The sequence below is a fragment of the Cygnus atratus genome, chromosome 13 (assembly GCF_013377495.2).
Source record: "Cygnus atratus isolate AKBS03 ecotype Queensland, Australia chromosome 13, CAtr_DNAZoo_HiC_assembly, whole genome shotgun sequence".
NCBI classification, from domain to species: Eukaryota; Metazoa; Chordata; class Aves; order Anseriformes; family Anatidae; genus Cygnus; species Cygnus atratus.
The window spans coordinates 16688469-16707939 of NC_066374.1; positions in this window are offsets into that span (position 1 = coordinate 16688469).

The following is a 19471-nucleotide window of genomic DNA, read 5'->3' on the forward strand; positions in this document are numbered from 1 at the left end:
AGTTTGGAGATGGATGTGAAAGCCTTGATTTACCTTCTCCGCTATAGGAGGATGTAGGTAATGTCTCACTTTTATAGCTAAATATAGTTTAAACACCACAATCTCTCTGAAAAAGGTACGTAGGGAGAGGGTGAGAGAGTTCTAAAAACACCTTGTAAAAATCCCCGGTCATTCAGTGAACTGCCTCCATTTTTACCTGTTAACTCATATATTCAATGAGAGGCTTTGAACATGGACCAGAATGAACAATTGCATGGCCATTAACCATGCTAAAGTACCACAGACCAGATGTAATTCCTTTTCTTCTAGGTTACATTTCCACATTGTATTTCAGTTGCCCGAGTTCGACCAATCGCCCATTGTATTTTACTATGTTGGGTACTAAATTCTAGGAATTTAGTGAAATAAGTTGTCACTTCGTTTTTCCTGGTCCCATATATATCCGTGCAGCAGAGGTGCCTCATGCACAAACAGAACATTACCCACAAAGAGGGTTCGTGTCCCAGCCACAGTGCAGCACAAAGCTGAGGAGGATAAGGCCACAACGCTAATACACTTATTTATCAACATATTTTTTTTAATAAAATGTGGAATAAAGCATACATAAGCAACAAAGGGACGAAATACAAAAGCAGCATGCAGTTTGGTTTACGTCGTGTTGATGGCACACAGATTAAGACTGGCTGCCAATCCTTTTCATACCTGTTTCGCTGAGCTGTCGTGACAAGGGATTTCTACAACAGCCAAGTCCATGAGAGGCATATTCCAACAGACAACAGTTTTGCACCTAAAAAGAGGCAAATGATAGTATTTGGACACTTGTCCTCCTTGCCTTCGATTAAATTAAAATTAAGATTATTACTTGGAAAAAAAAAAAAATCCTGAAAGATATTTGAATATTACTGGGAGCCGTACAGACCTACGTGCCAGTTTGTCCTGCGTGAGAGCGATCGAGCCCACCAGCACCAGCCACTGCAGCACAGACAGCTATCAGCACGTCCTGCTCTTCAGAGTGGTGGCTAGGGATGAGCTGGGATGGATCCAGCGGTTCTGTTTGAACTATATTTGAAATGCACAGCCAAAAGTGAATATTGTCATTTCCCTTGCCAAAAAAAAAGTAAAAAAAAAAGTTTGAGAAGTTGATGGCTTATTTAACTGATCTGAGAGGCAAACTGGTGCCCTCCAAAAGGGCAAAACCCCTTCACAAATCAAACCAGGAATGTCATAAAAATGAAGGGTCAGAGTAGGATTAACTATGTTCATGTAGCAAATACATCACTTTACTAAGAAGAAAAAAAAAATATTTTTTCATATCAGAAAGTATTGCTGCTACCCTTGGTTCAGATCAAGGTCTAAATCCTGAAATTGTTTGTTACTCTAAGCACATGAAGAGGCCCCGCAGGAACTATTCACATGTGAAAAGAGCTAGGACCAGAGCCAAAGTTTTGCATACTGTGAAGGTCAAGCTTGCTTCCTTTCTAAGCCTTCCACTTTAGAGAAAAACTATCCGAAATATGGTTTCCATACAGTAACTTCAGCTGATTCTTGTCTCCCTCTTGCTGGGCTGGATGCTGCATGTGCTGTGGCTGAGTTTGAGCAATTTATGTAACACCAGGTCCCTGCTACTTTGGCGCCGGCTGCCTTGCAGGCGGCTGCCTCGCGGAAGAGGGGAGCTCTCCCCGCCTTTCCCCGATTGCTATTTCTATGGCTTCTCTTCCTCCAGACAGTGCCTTTTTGTAAACTGCTGAAAACAAAAGGAGAAAAGTCTCATAGATCTTATACAGCTACTGGCTTTAGAGTTGTTACGGAATAACCTCTTAAAAATGCACTGGCTATAGGACGAATTCTCAGCATTTTTGGAAAGGTCATACAGAATATATTGCTTGAGCAGCCTTACTTTGGTCACCCAGATAAGTCATGGAGAGGCCACTGCAGATGACAGTCTCCAAGAAAGATTGTAATTCACTTTTATGTCTCCATGCAAGAAAATAAGAGACACAAGCCTTCCCTTGGCTATTGGGAAGGGGGTGGGTGTGGAGACTGGTGTAGGGAACGAAAAGGAGCTACTTTTACATGAGTGACAGATAAGGTTGGAGGTCTTTTTCTGCTGAAGGCCTTGTGTGGTTTTGCTTTGTTTCTCTTTTTCTTGTCACACCAACAGAAGAACTCAAAAAACAAATTGTAACTACGTTTTACTACATCTTTTAATATGATTTTGCCTCAATCCCAAGTTATTCTCCATATACTTATTTGAACAATAGTTTCCTTCTCTTCTTTTTCCCTCATCCCCATTTACTGAAAATGTAAAACAAATCTCACTTGGGATCCTGGAGCACTAGCACTGTTTTTACTCCTGCTTTTCGATAATGGATATTCCCTCTCTTTTCCTTCTGTAGCAGCAATATTTATCTAGGTTGCACCATGCTTCCTAACTGCCAGCTGATACTGTATCTGGACTTCACATTGAATACAGTGGTTCTTTTAGACTCCCCTCCTTTGCAGTGATCTGTAATTTTAAATGGCTGAACAACTTTTCTAAAATATTTGTAGGAATACTTTTTTTTGCCAAGAAAATGACAAATCACCTTTATTTTCCACCCAGATTCATAAATGTCTGAAATGCAAGCTAGTTGAAAACCTAGTTTCAGAGCATATCTGCTATAAAACATTCTGCTGCAGTCGTGGTTTTACGCCACTGGAAATATTGCTAGCCGTGATCATATGCATACAGTATTAATTAGAAACAGCAGACATACAAACCTACAGCCGCAACTCTAGATGGACGATTGTCATGTGACAAAATGGTACCTGTTCCTTTCATTCCAAGAGAAGAGACATTACACCCCGATTGATAATATGCAGGAAGTTCAGACTGTATTATTTTGAGTAGGGTTACTATTTCTAAGTACATGCCTTTTTGAGCGAGAGCCAGGCACCAGAGGCGGCTGCTGTCTTGCAGGGCTGTTGCCAGAATGATTACAGTATGGACCTTTAGAAGTCCAGTCCCCAACAGCAGGAGGTAGAACATACTAACTTTATTATCTCAGTTGTCAAGTGACAATGGTTTTTAAATGTCTTGAATAATGTATAGAATACCTTGATTTTTATCCTGAACGTTTTGAGAGTTCACGCGCCCATACCAAAAGGGCATGCCTTTGGAGTGGGAGCGTGGGCCGAGAGCCTGGAAAGATTTTGAAGGAGCTGGGCACACGGCAGCGGCTCCCCACGCCTGCTGGCCAGGAGCTACGGCACTGCCAGCACAGGTGCTGTTTGAAGCTGACTTAAGACAAGAATCAGACCAAGTCTTTAGCTCAGGAATTCCCGGATATCTTTTGTATAATAAATATTTGTTTTGTGTCCTTGATAACAAGAAATTATTTTAGGAATATAATATTGCTGAAACTGATCGTTTAAATTAACTTTATAAACTTTACAAGTGTTAGTCTGTGCTGTTCTCTGCATCTTTAAGGGTGTTTGGGGATTTATGTCTTGCAAAATAGAAACAGACTAGGAAAACTGAAATATATTGTGTCTTTTGCTGTACTTTACAGCACAGCTTGTGTTTAAGAAGCAGTCTAGACATGTAAAATGCTAGAATAAACAATATTTTTTTCATTATTTTAAATTAGCTTGTACTGGAAAGCTATAAATTTCAGAATGATGCACACTAACAGGATTGCATATCTATTCATATATTCAAAACAAAAAATACTAAAAGGCTATTCTGTTACCTGCTGTTATAAATATAAGTTCCCTTAGGAGTTAATGCACTTACAAGTGATTTCCTATTAAAGAAATCAAAAACCAACCAAACCAAAAACAACAACAACAACAAAAAACTTACTTTATTTCCAAATAACTTCATGGTATTTTACTTGGGATTATGAAAAGTCACATCGTGGGTGGTTCTTTTTTCCTTATTTTAGTGGCTTGTTTAACCATTTTAACATATAAACATCATTAAATACTATTTAATATTCATTATAGGCCTTCAAATATTGGTTGGTCTTAAATAAATATTTTTTCTTTACTCTCCTTTCAGCTGAATTGTGTATGCAATTACAGAATAATCATCTGGAGTCCTGATTGAGATTTTGAATTTATGAGTTATGAGTTATGAATTTATCTGTACCACGAGTACAGAAATTAGCTGTTTATTGTGGAGAGCAGCAATGGAAGAAGCCGATGGACCTGTCTCCCTGTGGCTGCGCAGGGAACCAGTGAAGCAGGTCACACCTACCCGTAACTGCTCCTGTGGCTTCTGGACAGAGAGGCAGTTCTATGACACCAAAACCACCCATCAAGAGAGACAGTTTTACGATGCTACGGAGACAAACTTTGAACGTAACCTGAAAATTTCAGTTGCACTTTTTAGAAAGTATTCTTGATTCAGCTGTCACATCAATTATAAAACATTAATTACTTACCCTTAGCTAGTAACAAAGATGAAGAGAAGCCCCACCATCGTGACAGGAGAGTTTTGCAAGACTGTAAGGAAAGGATTGTCATGAGTGTTTCAAACGCCCTGGCCATTTTCATCCGACAAGCAATGGGATAAATGCAGCGCCTTCCTTTGCTCCTTCTAGGGGTTCTAACGCCTTTCTGCCTCACCTGTAGCTGCAGAACAAGCGTTGGGTAAATCAGGCACTAATCTGGATCTGGGAAGACCCATTTTTCCTCCAAGGTACTCTCCTCAACCTGACATTTGTCAAGTTGTTTAATTTCTGTGCCTGTCAGATCCTTATTAAATTTGAGAAGTAATAATTCTCTAATAGATATATTTTAAATGTTGCACAAATTATGTTTGAATAAAAATATCATCGGCATAATGCTTGATATAGCTCAAACTTTTCACATTCAAAAATGCCATTGATTTCATGTGTACCTTACATGCCTAGTGTGCTGGATTTATTTGTATTGTCTTGCTGAGGGAGCAAAGGCCTGTTAAAATAAAATGCTTTTAAATCTTTATCAGACCTGGATTTCTTAGTATTAAGTGCATTGTATTTCACAAAAGGGAAAAGCATTTCTTTTTAGCAAGAGGATTTTGTTAGTCCATATAATATTGAAGAGAGTTCCTTTCCAAAAATTAGATTTCTGAAATTTCCTTGAAGTACATACATTGAGGAGACTAAAGACCTCATCTAAATCAAATTGCATTCTGTACTAGGCCCAGTGTGCACTCAGATGTTCCAGTTTTTTAATGTTTTATTTATTTTTATTTTACTTTATTTTGCTGACTCAAATTAGCATGTGTGGAATACCAAGATTATGAGAATAAGCTGTCTTCTTTTCTTCAGGATAGTAAATAAAAGTGTTTTTTTTTTTTTAAGTGGTGCACTAGGAACTGCTTCAGATGGGACTCACTGCTTCTATCTTAGAGTCAGGGCAAAACTGAGAAATAAGGCTCACAGCCCTTTTTAGAATCAGAAACTACAGCAGCCTTACTGTTTCAGAAGATAGATTCTGTTCAGGTGAGTATGTTCCCACTGGATAGGTAAGGCGTGTCCAGACCACACATAAGCAATGCTATTATTTGACAATCATCGTCACGAAAGAAGTCCGGTAACACCAGCAACAATAGAATTTGGCCTCCTTTCAAATTAGTAGCCGAAGAATGAAACCTAAAGGAGACTCTTCCAGTAAGCAGAATCTTTGAGTAGTTAGAAAAAGTCTGCTAATGAGGTAGTGATTTGATGAACCCTCCCTGAAAAAAAATATTTCTGAAGTTCAGATTTCTGGAAGCAGGAGGGAGGCATAAACGCCGTATTACTTTGCTTTCTGATGCATGATTTGCAGGGAATGATGAGCCCTGGCTTTTCATGCTCTGTAACCTGAATCTCAGAAGTGTTTATCACTGTTTTTATAACAGGACTTGGGAAAGAAACAGTTGTGTCCCTTGTCTCGGTATCTTTGAACCTAACTTTGAAGCATGTAATCCTTCGTGTGTTAGGGGACAGAGGAACTGTTTTTGCAAAATAGTTTCCAAGAATGGAACACAGACCTGGAGCAAACAAAAACATTTGGTCTTGAAACGTAGTAGATAGGACTTTCTGAATAAAGAACTGATCCAGGGACACAATAATAGCAGAGAATGTGTATAAATACTTCTCACTGGGTACTGCTACCAAGTGGTTAGTAATTCCCATTCCAAAGATTTCTGTATTACAGTAGTGAGGGAGGTTGTTCATTTCGAAAATGCTTGGGATTGTTTTGGAAGAAAGAGTTATCAGAAATGCATACCACTTGGATATGGATTCCTTTCCTTCAGTTTGTAACAAAATGTTTCTTATTAAGTTTTTTATAGGATTATGTATCATACTAGGACTTGCCTTTCGAAGCAAGAGCATAAAGTGGTTTATTGACAAGAAAACTAAGGATTCAGTATAGCCTGATATGTCATTCTTGCCTGGTTTTTGCTTTGACCTCATAGGACATTATAATCTATCATTACATTCTTGGCTATTAGGTGTGGACACAAAATATACCACCTGAAAAAGTATTTTTGTTAAACAAAATCTGAATTTGCATTTTTTTTGTTTGTTTTTGTTTTTTTTATCACAACTTCACCTGTTTTTAGTATTTTACTGAAATACCCATAAAAATAAAACCACGAGATATATGCAGGCAGAAAACTCCTATCCAAAATCAAAATAATTATTGCATTATCACAAGTGATTTTTCAGTAGTAACTTCCTCCCATTTCTAAAATATTTCTATGACTAATGAACAAATGCAATCTCTCCCTTTATCTTCTTGAATACAGAGAGAAACAGGCTATCATTTCCTATTGACAGATGTACTGAGCTCTCTTTGGAGACCAGACTGGATGTAGGCCCTTATTTATAAAGAGCTGACTGGTAGTATTTCCAAACCTGACCACAAATGTGATATACAGTTATGACAAGGAGAAGTGTTAGCTTTCTCTGTGCCAAAGTTTATCTATATATAGACAAAATATATAATATTTGAGGTTAATAAAACTCACACACTATTAAAATGCTTGTGAAAATTGAAGATGTGCTTGTAAAAGCTTTTTGAGATAGTGTAAAAATGCCATCAGCTGATGGTAATGGTTAGCGAGTATTTGAAGTGGAGAGAAGACTCTAAAATTGTAATGAGAGATTGTTAATGAGAACGTAAATTCTAGGTACACCCAGTGAAGTGGCTGTACGTCGTCGTCAGATTATGACATTCAGTCTGACCGTGTTACAAACTGATGCAAAAAGTGATATACAAAATGATGCAGTAAGTGAATTAGACTGATTTTTGTGTTGAAGTTTCCCAATTATCCCACAAAGGATTCTCAGCATTTTTTGAAAATCGATTTAACAGTATCAAGCTAGGAACGCACTAGCACTATTCATTTTAAACACAGAAGCTTGTATTTCTATTGGCTTTTCAGAGTTTTCCATTAAATAGTAGGAAGACAGGCTCCTTGCATCTGAAACTATTTATTTGCTGCAAAATATCAATTTCCCCAAATAGTGTGTGTTCTAGAATATTTTATCTCACTGCTTATAAAAACAATTTAATTTATTGAGAATTCGATTGCCATTATGAAAAACTTTATTCTAGACTTGAAGAATGTATCTAGTGAAGAATTCGGGGTGACTTCATACGGCTGTTATCTGTAGATGGCTGCATTTCCCATAGCAGATTCACTAGAGGGAGTCATAGGCAATGATACTCCTTCAGGATCTCCAATAGGTTTGCAACTAAAAAATTAGAAAAGGTTTTTGGATAATATTTAGCAGAAAAAATACCAGATAATTTTAATCACTGTAATTTAATTTCACTGCCTAGTTACTGATTATTAATGAAGCTGTTTTACCCTCACAAGGCATCTATAGCAAATCATGATCTTGCTTAACAAACAGCCACAACAAAGCAGCAAGATAAATGTACCACACAAGGTTTTAAATCAACATATTTCTCAGTTAATATTAAAAACACAGACACGGTGCTGAGAATATACTCACAGGAATTTTACAAAACAAAAATCAAACATCAATACAAATCAGTTAAAAGTACATTGATGGTCGTTTTTAGCAAGACTTCTGCACCTTTGTCTAATTAAGCTTTGCCTAGGCCTCCTTTGCTTTTTGTTTAAATTTCCATGTTAGATTTCCAACCAGTAGAAGAAAATCAGTTGTATTTTAAGTTTTATATAGCATTGTTGTTGCCAAAAGAAGAAAATGCTCCTTGGAAAAAAACTGAATTTTTGCTGTCCTAGGCAATTCCCATGTTGAAGCCAAGTTGTAGGTTCACAGAATTTCTCTAAACTGAAAAACTAGGAAAAAAATGGTCTTAATCCTGGTAATTTTGAATGCAATGAAATAATATTCTGATTTACACAGTAAAAGTTGTAGATGATGCATTTGATTTATAGTAAGACAATCAACAACAAACTACTGTTTGTTTTTCTTAACACATGATTATTCTTTTTCATAACTGGTAGCTACCAACATAGCCTGAAGGTCTTAAATTAGCATTCATCCAGTGAAATTAGCATGTACTTCTTTCCGGAGTCTAATAATAAATGCAATTTAAAGAAACAAACAACTTTGTACTTATAGTACTTAATACTGAAGCACAGCTTGCTTTCAAAAGATAGCTACTTATGCCCATTATTTGAAAAGAACATGAGACAAAAAATATACAAGTGACATTTTCTTAAGTGTCTTAGGTATACAGTTTAAAAATATGTGTAATTAGCTGCACCACTATGGCATTTATGGCTGTGATTTTTTTTACAGACATAATCAGGGTAATAAAAGCCCTAGCAGTCTGGTGCAAAAAGGATTTCTCTCAACTCCTGAACTTGAACTATTTTTAAACTGATATTAATCAAAGATTTTTCGGTTTTGTCACTTCAGCTGTATCAGTATACTTTGCAAAACTTGAGCACCTAGTTTCACTCTAAGCATTTAATCACTCTAATTTCATCAAAGTTCTCTGAAAATTAACTAGGAAACAAAAATGGGACCGGCGAAGCCTGTGCTAAAACCTCTCTCAACTCCTCCATTGGTGTTCAGTGGATTAGATCAGAGTTTTAAATGTTAATCCTGTATATTATACAAGTTCAATTAATCTTTCTGCATTTAAAATACACATTCCTAGAGAAGAAGAAAAAAAAAGTTTTGCTTGTAATTTGCATTATTTGTTGCTTTGTTTTCACTCATAATCTTAGCTGTGGACCACAGACGCATTGGGGCAGGCAGGGCGCTCAGTGCCCAGCTCCCGGCCCTGCCCTGGGCACCCAGCGCCCCAGAGAGGAGGCCTCATGGCCTCTGGGCCACTGGTGCCAGGCCTCCAGCTCTTGCGCAGCACACAGGTGCCTCCTGAGGGCCGGGGGAACCTCCTGTGCTCCATTTTGTGCCCACTGCCTCTTCTCCTGGTGCTGGGCACCACGGAAAAGAGCCTGTCTCCATCCTTTTGCATCCTCCCTTCAGGTTATTTGTACACACGGATGAGATCCCCCCCTGAGCCTCCTCTTCTCCAGGCTGAGGAGTCCCAGCTCTCTCAGCCACCCCACACAGCAGAGGTGGTCCAGGCCCCTGATCAGGCTGGCAGCCCTCCGCTGGACTCTGTCCAGTGTGCCCAAGTCTCTCTTGTTCTGGGGGGGTCAGAGCTGGACACGGGACTCCCCAGGTGCGGCCTCACCTGTGCTGAACAGAGGGGAAGATTCACCTCCCCTGGCCTGCTGGCGATACTTTGCCTAATGCAGCCGAGAGTACCGTCAGCCTCCTTAGCAGCAAGGGCCCATTGCTGGCTCATGTTCAATTTGGTGTCCACCAGGACTCCCAGGGCCCTTCTCCAGAGCTGCCTTCCAGCCAGGAGTCCCCCAGTGTGTCCTGGTGCTGGGGCCGTTCCTCCCCAGGGGCAGGACTCTGCACTTCTCATTAAAGACACTTTAATTATTCTTGATGAAACGGATTTAGGAAGGAATGAGTTTTCAAGACTACATCTTTCAGGTTATTATCACAATGATGTCATTAAAACTTCTAAAGATATTTTGAATCTTCTTCTACAAAATAAGCACATGGACCAAAAAACCTTAGTGTGATACTATCAAGTTTGATAAATCTAAGAGTAAATAGCCCAGAATATTTATCATTTGAGTTATGATTATTTATGATATTGGCTATACATATATATAATGGAACACAATTTGATTAAACTTGATCTTAATAGGACCTAACAATATATATATATATATTGTGTGTATATATATATATATATATATATATACTATAAATGATCATAATTTGAGGAGAATAATAATTTAGTTCTCTGAAAGGGTATAAGATGGGCTCTGTTTCCTGCCCAGCAATGGATCTTGGGCAAAAGCTTGAAAATTTGCCACTTTTTCAGTTCCAATTTTCATATTTATGAATAAATGTTGAAAATTATCTATAAATATTTACCATCTTTTTCATTATCATTATCATGAATTCAAATACAGAACTCAACAGGACAATCTCTACCTAACTCCAGGTAGCTGGGATTTATAATTACTACTCTTAATTATTCACAGAGCTTATACTTAAGTTACTTACCTTCTGCTATCATGAACACTTCTTTTGGCTTTTCAGCAGTGGAAAATTTTGATATTTGTATTCTTTGTAGAGAAGACGGCTACTGAAAAGAATTTACTGTCATGATTTTGATGGTTTTGTTTGCATGCCTTGAAGAAATGTAAAGGCAGGACAAGGCAAACTAGGCCAAAGCTGCTCTTTCTTCATAACATTACCACAAAGTGACTTAAATTGCTTTAACTATATAAAGAGGGAACTCAGACTTGCTCACAAGTTATTGAAGCTTAAGAAGATAATTCATCAGCTGACCTTAAGTAACTGACCAAGTCAGTGCCCTCTGCCCACGGCAAAGGCCTGGTAAAATACATTAACTTAAACTTTGGAACACACTCCCATCCTGCTTTTACTGTGGTTTAGACCACACAGGTTGTAGTTGCCATGGATAAGCTGATAGTATGCTTTAATGCATTGCTGTTGTAGTCACTGGTGTGCCTGAACCCCTGCTTATAGCAATATATTTCTGCTCATAAAAATCCCTGCACAGACAAGACCAGCTTTTGCTTTTATCATTATTTCAATCGCTTTAGTGTAGATCCAATTACACAGGTATAAAAGTGTTTCTACTGGCATACCCTGGCATCAGTACAACAGCAGTTAAACAGATAACTCTAGAATCAGGATAGTTGTATGAATAGCAACAGCTGATCAACAGCTATGCTGATAAAATTTAAATGAGATCAAGCCTAAATCTTATCTAGCTCTGACAACAGGAATGTCTGTTATGCGTCAGGCTTACTGGACGTGAGAGGAGAGTAAGACCAGAAGCTGACCTCAGTAAAACATTCCTCAATTTCATGTGGTTTATCCTCCAACACAAGTCAGAGCTATCCAGGTGTCTAGCTACACTATGGACAGTCATGTCCTAATCCAAAGACACCCAGGTACGGCAGCAATAAATGCCAGATTTACGATTACCACTGGAGTATGTACATTATGGCATCGTTGAACTATATTTTGACTACATATCACTGTGTATTATAATTCCCAATGAGCTCTGCCTTCTTTCAGTATGTGAAACAGAGACACAGACTGTAGATCTCTTCAGAGAATACAATTTTCTGCTGGGTAATGGGTCAGCACACTAAAAGGCAAAGGTGAAGTACTGTAGTCCATCTCTCCTTCTGCTTCTATTCATTTGCTTGCGACCTGTCTGTCGTAAATGAAGAACAGAGACTCTGATCTGTTTTAGACCTGAACTACAAAAGGTCTCGCTTTAGTCTATGAAGGAAAAAAATCTCAACCTGTAATCTGTACTGCCATGTAATTCAGGGCATATTCAAGCTATGGTTAAACAAAACGCTTTATCTGAACTGAAAATAAAGTATGCATTGCTGTTGATGTATCTGCCAAATTTAAAACATGATATAAACTAAAGTCGACAGCATAAGCCACTCAAAAAAGGCCTCAGGGATTCCAAAATGTGCCTTAATATTTATTTTTCATATTTGATTGCAGGTTATGCACAGGTAAGTGTAGTGCTACCCTGAGGGTTTTAAGTGTAACGTAGTCAACCATGATAATACCTTCAGTATCTCAGAAGACAGTTCTCACAATGACTAATGCGAAATGAAAGCAAAGCTGAGTGTTTTTCAGACTAGTGTTAAGTTTCCTCTACAGTTATTTCAGTATCTTTCTGAAATGTTTTCAGTGTTTGCCTATGCATAAGACAAAAACAAATATTTGCCTATTTGTATCACTATATTTTCCATTGCTCAAAGCACCCTAACATTAACTTGCTTTTATAACCCTGTAATACGTGTGAAATTGCTATCCTCCTGTCTATCCACTTCCTGCAGTAATTCGGACTGGTATTTGCCCGTCATCTCCTCAAACATGAATCACCAACCACTGACACATACACGTGTAGTAGTGACAAACACAAATTAGCCAGATACAGTCTTCTTCAAGTGCTCCCATCCATTTTAAGCTCTCTCTTAGTGCTGAATGATGTAGGAGCTAGTCATAGAAATGCCATGTGCTTATAGATATTTTTCTTAACCTTAACTATTTTAAAATAAAAATGTAATATAATACATTCAAAGATGCCTGTATGTATTACACAAATATGCAAAACAGAGTTATGCCTCAGAAGGAAACAGTCCTCAGATCAGACTCACCAGCTCTAGCTGCTTTATATCGTTCAGCTGATAGAAACAGACTACATCTGGCTTAACAGAGAGCAAATTTCAAGCAGCTTTACATTGTTAGAATAGCACAGAACACCAACAAGTACTACTGAACTTAATTTTACCTCTGATAAGAGGAACAATTAAAAAGAAAAAAAGGTAAAGGGTAAAGCTAAGTGTAGGCTTCTTACACAGCCTTTTGCTGGGATTATACTTGCAGAATAGGATCAACAAAAATTAGCATGCTAAGGGAAGAAACATGGAACATAACTTATCTTGAATTTCTGCCCCTCTTCGGGGCTTAGTGTCAGTATGAGGTTTTCCCTTGTTTTGGCACTTAAGGCATGGAAACCCTTCCAGAAACACAATTTGAGAAGTGAGATGGTATGTACAAGAAAAGAGGGATGATGCCCTCATGGCCTTTTGCCATAAGCAGCTCTGTTGTTAGAGCATATTCACAAGGTACAGGAGACCATGTTCTGTTCTCACCCGCCTGCTTGTGACTAGTCCCTTTTTGTCTGGAGTGTAAGTCATTATGTGTGCTTAGAGGATGTTCTTCTATTGTCACTTTAACTTAAATGCTGGCAGCTACCAAAAAGGAGTTCTTTCTGTCTCACTTGTTTTAACACCAATGGTTCTAGAGGAAGCCAAGTTCTACTTGAAAATATGAGATAATCCTAATTCTGGTGACTAGGGTCATGATTTCTGTATTGAGGTTGTTTTCTTGGCTGTGAGAAGATGCTTTATCACAATTCAGTTTTAAATATCTGAGGTCCTGTCTTGTGAACATGGGGTATTACACCGAAGTTCCTTCCCCTTTATCATCATCATAGTTGAGTCAATGGATTAATATTTTTTGTTATTAAACTATAATAAATACAGATCGTAATTTGTGTGTAACTAACAAAGTTTTGTTACTGAATATAATTTTTTGAGCAATCCTCTGAAGTAATTTTTTAAAATACAAGATTCATATAGCAAAGCATTTTAAACACGTTACCTCCAAAATTTGGAAAGGTAAAGGTTATTATAGTATTTCAAGACTACAGTTGGATCCATTACTTATGAAAAATCTGAAATTTTACTCTTGGTTTTCTTGCTTTCTACAAGCAAAATGCATGCATGCGTAAACCGAGAATTAGTGTTGGAGGTTTCTGTGGATTATAAAGTTATTCACATCAAGGGACTCTGGTGACATTGTACTAAACTGAAAAAAAATAGGGCTAAAGTGGTTTGTTCTGTCACCAGGGCCCCTGAAATGTACTTACAACCTTTTTTTATAGTATAGTACTCCCATTTTTAATTTACATTGCACAAGGAGCAAGTTAAAATCATTCTTCCTTCACTTTTTCCTACGTTTTACTTGTCTTCTTGGTTACCAACTACCCATGGTATTTCAGTTTTCTTAGAACTACTTGCAACAATATTTTTATATGCTGTATCTTCTTTTTTTGAGCCTATGTTGTTTTATAAACTGTTGTTTAAACTGCACCCCTCTGAAAGTAAGGTTATTGAAGCGGTTATTCAGAGTTTATGGATTCTTTCTCCTCTTCAGATGCTGTTAATGAGAACCTTGGTTCTCATCATTCCTCTGTCCATTAGCTTGAAGAACCGTGTACTATTAGGTGGGCTCCTACAGAAGGGACATAAGCTTCTAGTATTTCTCATTTTATGTTTTTTCAAACCTCAAATTGTTCTAGCTTATCCCAACCTTCGACTTTAAAAAAAAAAAAAAAAGTTTTGCTTTTCTTTTGCAGCCTGTGATTTTGCTGCTAATGAGGATGATGCCATTATCCTAATCCAACTTACTTCACCTTCCTCTGACCGATCATGGATTTACTACACAGACCAGTGCAGTAGAGTGCAGAGACCCCTGAAGCACTACGGCTTCATCAAAACAATTTGCAGTTGGGCAGCTTAGTTCTGCCTTTCAAACTGGGCTAATAAAATTATATTCAGCCACACTAACCTGATTATATTGCTTTTAGGCTCTATGCCTGCATTTCTGCACACTGCTGCATTATGGCATAGAAGCCTATCTCCTTATTTGGTGACCTCTGGATTGCCTTAGTAGTCTAGGCTGTGAGAATTTACCGCATTCCGGTGTTAAATTTATAGTGACCATGTTTTGTGACAATGAGAATGCTCTGCTACTGTACAAATCCTCTTCTGCTCCCTCTCCGCTGCCACCATGGCTGAATCAAGCTTTGCACTATTTCCCCTGTATATTTTATTAAAGTTATCAAAGATGTTCTTTTTGGTCTGTAAGAAAGACAATGAAATCTGGCCTGGCAGAGAGTGGTGCACCCAAATGTTTCCCATAACAAAGCCGATAATTGCTAGCGAGTTGCAAGCCTCAGTCCAAAGCAGTAAATAACGATTCTTATTTCATGATCTAAGCAGTCAATCCCTATCAAATGTTGTCTGCATGCACCAGTGACAAATTTCTGCAAATAAATCTTGTAATAGGGCACCCTTCTACTCTGTACCAACCTCAAAACGCATTACTGCACCGGGTATTTAAACACTGGAAAGTACAAAGCATTTCACAGAATTAATTTCCTCTCTTTCATGAGAGAGATATAATGCATTAACTGATTTGAAAACAGAGCGAGTTTCTTTTATAATATGGTCACTCACTAGGCAGGCTTTCCACAGGGCACAGGAGCTAAAGTAAACAATCACTTAAACAGAAGGAAGCTCTCCAGTGCCCTGCTATGCTGATGTTTCTAGAAAAAGAAAGAAAACAAAACAACAAAACAAAACCCAAACCAAACTAACACTTCATTGCATGTTGAAAAGAAAGTGTAAGCACTCTGCTTAAAAAGCTTTAAAGCATAATTGAAATTCAACATGCAGATTTCTGTGTTATTACAATGCTGTGTGCACTAGATCATTTGCTGAGCAGCCAGCATTTTAAACAACACATTTCAAGAACTTTGTGCTGGTACAATAACAATGCAGAAAAATTAGGATGACAGCAGAAGTATGCTCAGCCCCATAAACAGTCTTCAGCTGAAAAGGGAACTACAGTGCAGTGCTAGCCTATGTACTAAGAGGAAGAAACATTTCTCCCTCCATGTGCAGATGGAACGCAGATCACTAGTATGCTGACAAGCTGAACTGAAAACAAAGAGGTAAGCTACATATGTACTGGCAGGTAAGCTCACTGATCTTTTTAACCCAATGAGCATCTGATGTGATGTGAGATTCACTAAATTATATATTGCAAATCAAGGTCAGAATGAAGGGTGACTCAGAATTTCGAAAGTCTCCCTGCTTCACTGACTCAAAACAGTCTTGAATTTCAGTGTACTTTCCTTTTTTTAATCACATTTTCAAACTGAAATCAATTTGAGCATTGGACTAAATGTATCTAAACACAAATCTGCAAGAAGAGGTAGGAAAATAATTCAAAAAAGCAATTTGATACTTGTGCTTAAACTACCATGACACTACTGCTGCTGTGCACACAGGCTGATGTCTCAATACGGAATGAAGGTACTTGGCAAGGAGGGCCAAAAGGTTGAACTTGCACCGTAACATTCTAGGCTAACCCTCCCTTTTACTGCCTACTGTCACAGCAGAGAGTTGAAGTGGTATGAAAATATGCGTGACTGAAGCCTCCTCATTGCTTTGGAAGATGGATGACGCTTGCAGAGCAATCCAAAGCCACAGTGCGCAGGAGAATTTGGTCTATTGTGCAAAGTGGTAGCTGTGCCACATAAAAATTATTAGCAAAACTATCAGACCACTAACCTAAAAATGAGATCCTGATCGATACATGTGTCTTAAATATATAATACAGAACTACATTTTTGAGACTGTAAGATATGTTTTGATTTTGTTCTCAGAATAAGTCTTATTAAAGAGAAGTATGTACAGAGGAACAGTGTGTGAAAGAGTATTTACACGCACGGATGTGTATTTACACTCATTGAGGGTTTTACCATTCATGACATCCTGCAGGATTCACTGTCACTATTAGGACTCAATGAAATGCCTGTTCTCTGAATCAGTCCTCCATTTGTCTATTAAATCCTTCTATTACATACAATATAAAGAACTATTTGCAAGAGGAAAATGTAATCTATACATTGAAAAGAAGAATACATTAACTCTCTAATAAGGCCTTGAAAAAAAATTGTGATCTTGGATTATAGCTGTATTTGCCTATAACTGTAGATCATTAGCAAGGCAGTCTGAGTGAAAATAAGATTCCCTGGCAACCCTCCCCCTCTTCAAATGCCTGCTCAAGCAGAAAAAAACAACCGCCCTGCATACATATTCCAATGAGCCACTGTGGGGCAGTAACAACAAAAACATTCCTAAGCAAAACAAGGGGCTTTCAACAGCCAGTTTGCCTTTTCTGAGCAAAGGATATAAAGAAACAGTTCTTCGAAGAAAATTTGAGCATTAGGATTTCCAGTCTTCTATTGTAAAATGTTATTAGTCTTTTTGGGAAACATTTTATAGATATGCTTAGCTTCAACTCATCCGAGAGACGAGCCTGCATACAGCTGTTTTGAAGCTCTGTTACTCATTTTTAGAGAAGTGAATAGAGGCTGCATGTGAGATACACAAGACTGTAAGACACTATCTGGATTTTCTATGTGTGCATAAACTCTTCTACCTGAGGGCTAAGTAAATAAGTTCTTTTCAAGAGATTATTCTCTGTGCAGGAATTTTTCGTTGTAAAGCATAGAAACCTCTGAAGATTAGATATTTTTGTGCAGTCTTTGTTCCTCTCAGGGCAAAATCTTGAGTGAACAGAAGTTATTACAAAAAATTCTTCTATATCTTACGGGTAAAATAATATATTTTGCTCAGTTTTGGATGTAACTTAGAACCAGAAGTACTGGGCTGCTTTGGATCTAACACTTCAGATCTATAGGTTCAAAATTAGAGTAATAGTTTGATCTTTTCTTCTATCCCAACCATTCTGTCGTTTTAACAATACCAATGAAACATGAAGAAATTTGCTGTTGTTTTTTTTTACATAGTACCTAAAAGGAAAAAAAAAACAAAACTGTTAAATGTCTCTCTCTAATTACAGTCTGAGTCATGTATAAATATAAGATTTCCTGTAATATTCATTCTCAATAGGCATTGCCCTTTAGTGCTGTTGAAAGTTTTACCAGACAAGCAGTATATGCTAAAATCCATAGTCTGTAAAAATAAGTATCATACTTTGACTGAAGTGGTAGAAAAAAAGGATCAAGACATACAGAGATCTGAATTACAGCCATGGCTCTTCAGATACTCTTTGAAGATCATTTTCATTTCCATTTTGATCTTAAATCTTACTCATAAGTAATTAACATTTGGGGATGCCTGACAGATGGTATGTACCACCTTGTCTTTTTGGGCAGTCTTTTCTTGTCTTGAATTTTCAGATACATTCCAGACATAAAGTAATTTTGGGAAAAAGAAAAAAAAAAGATAAGTGAACTTACTATGCCTTGCAGACAGCAATCAGAAGAAGCAGGAAGCAGGAAGATACTTCCAACAGTATCTTTAAATATTTCATTTATGAGAACTGTAGGTTTTCAGATCTGTAATACCAGTCCATTTTTACAAAGACGAGGCTATAAATTTCATGCAAGTAGTACCATAAGCATGATTCCAAGTACTTCTCTTCAATATATCCCAGCTAATAAATATAGCTGATGCTACTGATACTTCATTCTGTCTGCATGGAGATCCCTTACTGGTAATCCCTGAGTTTCCAGCATTCATGATTCTCATGTTTAACTCTCTTTCTACATTCATTTTTGTTTGTTTTGTTTTGCTTTACTTTTTCATCAAATAGAATCACTATGAAAAAATACGCAAGAAAGTATTTGGAAAATTTAAAGGTATCTGAAAGACTAGGCAGCCACTGAATTTTCAGTTGAAAGACCTGTCAGTCCTCATAACAGCCTTCAAAGCTGCATTAAGCATCCTCCTCAAATTTTATAATGCCCCTCAGTTCTTTAAGATGATTGTTGTTATATTCTTGATTTTTTTTCCTTAAAGTGGGAAAATTTTTGTAGCTTAGAGCCAAAATTTTGCTCCACAGAAAAAAAAGGAAACAAAGAACAAAAAAGTTAGAAAGTTGGTAATATGTAATCTTCCTGATTCACCTTGAAGAATCAAGACAGTCAGGAGAAGACATTGTATTTAACCACTATTTTAACAGGTGAATTAAATGAGTTCCAGTAGCAGAACATTTCGTCTGAGGTACATGGAAATAGTAACTACAGTCGCATTTTTAACTATGCTTCATGAGACATCTTGGCTGCTCTAGTATTAGAGATAACAAAGCATGAGGCATACCAAAAAAAGCTCAGTGTGATTTTCACATTCCAAGATCCATTTGAAGATTTGCCAGTTATAAAAACAATCTTTCTGTCTCTATGATACCTAACAATTTGTGCTCATAGGAGCATGGTTACATTACAAAAGGGAGATTCAAGCTGTAAATCGGCACTTGGAGATGAGGAAATCAGTCCATCAGCAGTCCATCAAATGAAAAATAAGAGAAAATATTAGTAGTGCCTGCAGAAATTTGATGTACATGCTGTTACTTTTAATAGATCTTTGTATTAGCCCCTTGCTAAACTCTGAGGCAGCCTTTTCTAAGACAGGCAATCCTACAACATCTCACGGCCACTGTCAAATAACCAAATCTTAGTTTAGGGTGCTAAATGTTACTAAATTAAGAGACTATGACTTCTTTTGAGTTGTGATTGGAGATCCCAG